The sequence below is a fragment of the Arachis duranensis genome, chromosome 2, assembly GCF_000817695.3.
Source record: "Arachis duranensis cultivar V14167 chromosome 2, aradu.V14167.gnm2.J7QH, whole genome shotgun sequence".
Lineage (NCBI taxonomy): Eukaryota > Viridiplantae > Streptophyta > Magnoliopsida > Fabales > Fabaceae > Arachis > Arachis duranensis.
This window is the reverse complement of record NC_029773.3, coordinates 9072899-9081570: the sequence shown is the minus strand read 5'-3', so window position 1 is coordinate 9081570 and position 8672 is coordinate 9072899. Positions and strand designations below refer to the sequence as shown.

The following is an 8672-nucleotide window of genomic DNA, read 5'->3' as shown; positions in this document are numbered from 1 at the left end:
GGTATAAGAAGAAGAAGAAGAAGAGGCATGGCGTTTTGGAATTTGAGGTTTTAGAGTGAGAAAGCATAGAAAGAGACAAAGAAAAAACAGAGAAAATATAACGAGAAAAATTGAAAAAAAGGTTATGTTATTGAGAGTGAAAAAAATGTGTAATTTGGTAAGAAGAGAGAGAGAGAGAGAGGAGAAGACACTGTACGAATACGGTTTTTAGGGCGGTCTTAAGTCTTAACTCTTAAAATGTTAATTCTTAATTGTCTTTTTTTTAATTAATTTTTTTATTAATATTTTTTATTTATTTCTTTATTTGCTTTTTTAAACTTTATTTTAGTTTTTTTTTTTTAATAATGATGAGTACTGAATACGTTATTATAGACAATAGAATACAATTTGAATATTTTGGTTATATCCAGTGTATTTAAAAATTGGATTTTTTGTCTTTTTAATATAAAACTTTCTACTTAAGCTCTTTAAAATATAGTTTAGACCGTTGAGGCGTTTATTATCAAATATCAAATTGTTAAATTTTCAAATCGAAAATTCTTAAATTCTGTGACATGTGTAGAAAACATTTTACAAATGGTTAATTATGTATGCATTTAACAAACATTTATTATATATTATATAGAATTTAATTTTGATATATTTTTAATATAAAATAATTATATATATGTATGTAATTATATAATATTATATTATAAAAAAATCTATTTTTAGTCATTATATATTGTGTATATATGCATATATTATTTTATATATTTTTAATATATATTTATATAAATAATTAATTTAAAAATATTTTTTATATGCACATAATAATCGTTATCTATAATAGTAAAATCTTTGATAATTACAGTTTAGTCTAGATGGCCAACAAAATTAAGTTGGGTATTCTTAGTTATTGGATTCTCTTTAAATTTATTAGTAATTTGTGAGTTTTAAGTTTAAGAAAATAAGAGCCTTGTAAGAAATGTGTAACTATATATGGAGTATCGGACAAGTATTACTGTCTTTTTGAGTTAATATTGGGACAATTTTAAATTATGATTTTTAAGGCATAAACTAGATTTTGTAGAGACATATCTAATTGTCCTCATTCACTTTAATAACCTTAATGTATGAAAATATTTGTAACTTTTTTAAGAAAAAGTAATAATTTTGTTTTATATGTTATGTACTTATATGTTAAACTTTTTTTAAGTAAATACTCAAATTTATTTTTAAAAGATTATTTGTTTTTTAAATTAGTTCTTAAAATTTTTTTTAATCAAATCTGTTTTTCAAAAATTATAAGTTAATCACATCAGTCTTTTTGTTATTTTATTTGTTGATAAAGTCAAAATTTACTAATGTGATATTAAATCAAATAGAACCTAATTAAAAAAAATCTTAAGATATTAGAATTTCTCTATTTGAGGTTGATTTAATTTAATTTCATAAATTTATTATATTAATCGTTAATTAAGACTACTAAATATATTATAATATTATTTAACGTGTCATATTAGCAAAATTTGATATCGTTAATAATAAAAGTAACGAAAAAATTAACATAACTAATTTAAAATTTTCGAAAGACGAATTTAATTAAAAATATTTAATAGAGCCAATTTAAAAAATCGATGATATTTTTAAGGATTAATTTAATTATTTATTCAATTTTTTCCTGTTAAATATTCTTCAAGTTAATTTCTACTAAATTTTTAATAACTCCAAAATTAATATAAAAAAAAGATATCTAATTGATGTGACAGGGAGTAAGAATAGCGATACAAAATGATAAGGAATAATCTTTTACATCATTTTCTTCTTAATAATTAGCAATAAGAAACGTGCTTTTTGGACTTTCAACTCAACTTTGAATTTTCAGATATTTGGGTCTAGGAGTCATGGTTTTCTTATTTTGCTATTTTCATGTAAAACTTTCAGATATGTCCAAATTCTCTACCCAAAACCCTTTCCTTATTTTCTGGCTGTGGCCCTTCATTCAAGGCTCTGCCCTCTATTCAAAGGTGTTCCTCTTCTTTACCTTGTTTGTTTCATACTTTCATTTTTTTTTTTTTATGATGATTGAACTTGTCCTTTGCCTTACTTATTTTACTTTGGATACTTTTGTCCAACCAAAACATCTATTATATATTTTATTTTATAATTAAAATGTGTTACATGTCACCTTCTCATTGTGATTTGAATCAAATTTTTCTTTCTAAAATTAAAAAATTTTTCTCTCCTCCTTACCAATTTTACAACCAAAATGTACCACATATCACTCTCCCATTATAATTGAAATTAAATCTCCCTGCAAAATTAAAAAAATTTTTTTTTCGCCTTACTAATTTTACAACCAAAATATGCCACATGTCACTCCCTTGTTACAATTGAAATCAAATATTTCCCTCCAAAATTAAAAATTTCTCCCCTTCTCCCTCTTTCTTTCTCTATTTCTCTCATTTCTTCAATCACTCTATCTATTTTATATATGATTATCAATATCAATGACTAATTACTAATTTGACAATTAAAATGTGTAACATATCATTCTTAATTGCATTAAAATTAAATTTGAAATATTAAAATTGAAATTGAAATATATCTATATTATATATCATATAACTATCTAATTTAATAATCAAATGTGTCACATGACACTCTCTTATTAAAATTGAGAAAAAATATTTTTTTCAAAATTAATAAACTCTATTCCTAAATTCTCTCATCTTTTTTATTTCTCTCTACTATTTTTACTCTATATATAATTTATATTTTAAATTAGTAATTTGATAAATCAAAATATGTCATTCGATATTTTTTTACAATTAAAATAATTTTTTTTTTCAAAATTAACAAACTCTCACTCTCACTCTCATTCTTTATTTTTATATTTCTCTCTCTTTTCTCTCATTCTCTATTTTTTCTATCTTTCTTCTACAGAAAACAAAATTAAAAAAATATAATTTAAATAAAAATATTATTATTGTTATTAAATTCCTTTTTTTTAGTTTTTTATTTAGTTTTAAATTTTCACCGCTTATTTTTTTAATTTACATTTTCATTTCTCTTCTTTCAAATATTTATTACATATAATTTGGAGAGAATACTAATATTATAATTAAAAGTTAGAAATAAGATTCAATTGTTTTAAAAAAATTAATTTTGAGTTAATTTTATAACATAACTATCAGTATAATTTTTTTATGCTAATATCTAATTATATTTTTATATACATATATAGAGAGAGAGAAAAAATATTATTTTTAAATAGCAAATATAAAAATTAATTATTTTTATTTGTGCAACAAACTTAACAGTTAACACCTAATTAAATATAAAAGTATACAAGTTAAATTATTTTGAATTTTAGATAAAGAATGTTAAAATTAATTATTAATAAAAAATTAGATTTTTTATATAAAAATAATAACTAAAAATTTTATTATTTAATTTTTTATCTACAGATATCTTGGTCTTTTTAGTCATAGACTTTTGTCAACCTATGATTTTTTTTGTAAAAATAATTTGATTTTATAAATCTTTTGTGCAATGCATAATTTATACTGTCAGAACAAAATATGCCATAATTTTAAAAAATTTATATTCACGTAATTTTATTACGGATAAAAATACTAGTTATTATATTATTTTACACGTGATATGATTACTTTTCCTTCTCTTATATAGTATTAAATAATCTTTTTTTATTTTATTTTCGAATTTTAATGTTATGAATAGTCCACAAATTCTTTATAATCTCATTCAATAGGACTTATAGAATGACGTAGGTAACAAAAAGGCCACTATGAATAAATAATTAATTGATTAACTAATATATATACAGGGGCAAGTCTAACTGACATAACTAAAATCTAAGTAATATACATAACTAAGTCAATAATTAACATTATTTTAATATTTGTCACTCCCTTCTTCAAACATAGCTAGGCGACATAGATTGTTGTCCAAATAAAAGAATTTGGAGGTAGAGATTGGTTAGTTGATTAAGATATCAATAAAGTAATTTATGTACTATGTTATTTAATAAAATTATTCTCATGACATAACTTCTTACCCCTTTTTATTTAATTAATTCAATTATTTTACCACTCCCTCCCCATTCCTTATAATTGAGAAAAACAATGAATATAAACTAACTTATTTTCATAATTATTTTAGTAAAATAAACAATATCTTTAAAATGGAATGTTATTAAGTAGAAGTAACCAACAATCAACATGAAAAATCAGATAATTTTAGCAATAAAATTATTGTAGCTAAATTGTACAATAATCAAAGTTGGTTATCTAAACACTAACTTTATAGTTGGCTTTGATGAGCAAAATTCTGAAAAGGTGGATTACAGCACCAACTGCTACCTCTCATCTCACTCAAGCTCCCGTGTATTCTATAAATAAATATCTATAATCAAATGTCATTAACACAAAAAATAATATAAAATAAAATAGGCTTCTAACCTAATAATTATATTATATATATAATTAATTATTAATATAAAATATATATTAAAATATAAAATATATATTAACTAAATAATATATATATTTATACACAAATACATAATAATTAATTTTGGTGACTAATTCTTATAAATAAATAACATTTTTGTTAATACATCACGAGACTCAAGTATTAGAAGCCTTATAGATATTAGTGTTCCAATGTATTTGTTGGGTCATTTTTTTATATATAACATAATAAATACAAAAAAGTATTATAATTTAATGGTTGAAAAATTGATAAAAAAATATAACTTAAAAGGGTTTAAGGGTATGTTTGAAGTTCACGTTGAGAAAGAGAGAAGCCTCTTTGAGTATCTTGAACATTTTATTTTTATGTTTGGCAACCTTTTTGAACTCTCAATCCAGAAGTGCTTACACCTCTAAACATATATTTACCTGAAACAAAAAATTCTAACTTCTGTGTTCACGTTGGAGAAGTTTGGTTACCATTGAAAAATTAAATGAGAATTTTTTTCCTTTTCTACTAATTTTACCCTTCATTTTCTTCTATAAAAAAGATGCAAATAACTATATAACTTTTACCGTAGTTCTTTGTGTATGTTCTTCGTTCCAATTTTTTTTTTCATACAAATTTATTTCAATCATGACCCAAGTAAAAAAATTTATTATTTTTTGTTTATATAAATAATTTTTTCTATCTTTTATTGTGCTATATTATGTTTATGTTGTGTATAAATTTTTTATTTTTTTATTTGGTTTTATTCATATTAATTTTATTTATTTTTTACTGTAATTTTTTTTATATAATATATGTTGTTGATCGTAATTATTATATACTATGTTTGCATGATTTTTTTTTTCCGTTTTTATACTTACTTTATTTTCGTCTTTATATTATACTAATTATAAGTAACAAAAGAGTCATAAATAATAAAAATTTATAATCCAAAATGATACTAAATTAAAGAGTACTAAAGGTACTAAAAAAATTATAGAATATTTTCTTTTTCCTTGACATTACAAAATGTATAATACTATCTTTCATATTTTTATTTTTTATTATATTTATTTTATTTATATGATAAATATTTTTTATATTATTTTTTTAGTATTCTCTTTTTCATGTATATTATTATTTTTTTATTGTTTTCTAGTTCATATGAATTTTTTTTATTATATGAACTTTTTTATGATATTTGTAATACCCTACCACCCAAAGCTTTACACCTAAGATGTAAAATAGAGGTGGTTACGACCTCTAAAATAAAATGTGTACATATAATAGCAGAAAGAATATAATAAATTAGGAGCTTTGAAAAATGGGTAAAACAAAAATCGCGAAATAAAAAACACAACGCTCTGGAAACGGAATGACTGGCGTGAGGAGAGAACTGTAATCATTAATCATAAAATAATAAAAGTAGGAATAGAGAGCCAAAAATACAAAATAACAAGCTCCTAACTCAGTCTGCGAAATCAAGACTGGCCGGAGAATATATATATCCTCTCCATAAACCTCTAAGAGGATCAAAAGACTAGGTTATGTAGAGAGAAAGCTAAGTACATACATATACATCATTGTGCACCAAAATAACCCGGTAACCACTTCACTTCAGGAGCTCAGACGCCTAATAAGACGCCTCTCGACCTGTATCTAAAAAACAACAACATAGTATGGAATGAGAACCGGAGGTTCTCAGTATGGTAAATGTGTCATACACATAATATATAAGGCCCTGGGAATGCCAGAGGCAATCCTAGAACGTCGACACTCAGATTATAGAGCTTAAAGTATTAAACAAGAGGCATAAAATGTGGTTTTCTAAGAGTATCTAAACCTAACTTAACTTAATCTTAAATTTAAGTTCCGTACTACCATTCCTCCATACCTCCATCTCTGTCAGTATTTCATAGACAATTAAACAGATAAAGGCAAGCACAAGAAGGTTACAAATACTGCAAGTAACAAATACACATTAAGCATGGCAAGTACACTTAGGCACACCCAATTAATGCACAACAAGTATTCAAATAGAATGCATATGATGCATGCCTGTCCTACGGCTGATGAGGCTCATCTGTCGGTTATCCAGCCATCCCGACAAGTCTAAATTGAACTTAGACTGTCCCCCGATGTGCATCCCCAAGAGTCTATGCATAACTTTATCTCAAATAATCAATATTGCTCAATGGGGTAATATTTCCAGAAATTTATGTAGTGTCCGGTCACACTTACGTCGTAGGGTCAATAGAGTATCGAGTCTTCAATCTGGTACACGTGGTGGCAAGCCACGACACTTTATCCAGGGAACCTCGTATCTCATATCATTTAATCATTCAAGCCAAGTTTCAAACAAAATCATTCATTTGAATATCCAGCCAAGTATAATATATGATTATCCATAACATTTCATAATCAAATCATCACTTCTCAGCTTTACTTCACCTTCAAGTTATATCCATTTCCTAACTTCATCTAAATATCAGGTTTAATCCTATTATTAATGACTAAAGGAATGAAAATAGAGGTTTAGAGGCTTGAAATACAGTTTAAAACATTAAAAATCGTGTTTGCTAAAATAGGGACCACACGTACGTTATCTTAAAAACCAGATTTCAGTAGTAGAGCTACAGAATCATATATAGCTTCCTGCATAGTCTAAAATTACATATTCTACATCAAAATTTCCTACAGGCATAACTCAACCATTTTAAATCGTTTTTCTTCCGTTCTTGAAACGACATAAAGTTCATGAATCCAATTTTTATTTAAAACAAACTGGAATTAATTTAGGATTCCGAAAGTCAAATTATAACTCGTCGAAATTCATCCCAAAATCAAAAGTTTTACAAATCCCTCAAAACCACGTTCTCATTCAACATTCCCATTTCATACATTTTCAACCTTTCAATATCAACTCAAAATGCCAACAACAATGCTCAATCTACTCTATATCATTTCATCAACCACCATTCAATAATATTACACAATTTCATATCTCAACAAATCCATCAAGCTTTTCTTCAATATACCTATACTCAAATAAGCAATAATTAAACCATGATTCATTCCAAATTATCATAATAACCATCTCCATCCATAATCAATCACTCATTATTCAACAAACACCAACCAAATATATTCATCAACAAATTGCTAAACATTAAACATACACCTGCATTCCAACTTATCTTACGGTCATCTTGCCTAAGTTTTCACAGAACATTATATATTAAATACAAGAAACCTAAACCATACCTTGGCCGATTCCCATGTAAGGTTCAAGGCAATTTCAATTAAAGTAAACACAGCTCTTCCAGAATTCATTAAACACTAGGCTCAGCTTCCTCCAAGTTCCAATTTTCACAATTCCAAATTCCAATTATTTATTCACAACCTAATACACATTTATAACACATATACCCAATTTAATACTCAAAGCTCAAATTCAATGAAATTAAAATAGAATTATTGTATTCTCACCTTACCCAAACTTCACATAAACAAGAGTGAATGTTTTTCTCAAGCTAATTGGATCCTAAAATATCAAAAATCAAAGAAATTCATAATCCCTTCCAATATTTCGAAAATTGGGGAAAAATGGCTGGAAGTGATTAATGGCTTACCAAAAAATTGTTCCGGTAGAAACGTAGAGCTTGACGCGGTGGACGCGTAACCTCAAACGGTGCAGCAATCGGAGCTCGGATCGGAAAGTTACGGTGAGTTGAGGTTTTCGGCGAACTTCTCTTCTCCTTCCCTTGTTTGCTTCAGCGCTGTGTATTGCTGAAATAGGGAGGATGAGAAGGTTGGGTTCATTTAATAGGCTGGTCCGGTTGGACCGACAGCTCGATTTGGGTTTGGTTCGGTCCGTTCGGTCAAATCTTAGACCAATTTTTTTTAAATTGGTGTCAAAATTCTCGTTTCGATGTGCTATATCTTAATTTGATATTATTTTTACATTTCTAATTTTTTTTATTAAAAACTAATTTATTAACTAATTATTTACTAATTTAACTGGAGTTTACAATATTTTTTTATTATTTTTTATGTATTTTATTAGTATTTTATCATATCTCTTAATAAGATCTATTTAAATATCTAAAGTAAAATAATAGAATAATATAAAAAATTATTTAAATTGATATTTTTTAGTAATTTTTCATCTAAAAGTGATTTTGAGTAGTATAATCCAAACAACA

General features: G+C 25.2%; 1 long non-coding RNA gene across 1 annotated transcript; it reads right to left on the bottom strand.

The window, feature by feature from the left end:
- Positions 1–5863: 5863 nt before the first annotated feature.
- On the bottom strand, positions 5864–8246 carry LOC107473423 (uncharacterized). The gene is made up of 4 exons (XR_001588976.3): positions 8100–8246; positions 7957–8011; positions 7732–7870; positions 5864–6126 (listed from the first exon to the last, which is right to left on the bottom strand). It is a non-coding gene; the product is annotated as an uncharacterized LOC107473423 (long non-coding RNA).
- Between the last annotated feature and the right edge of the window lie 426 nt (positions 8247–8672).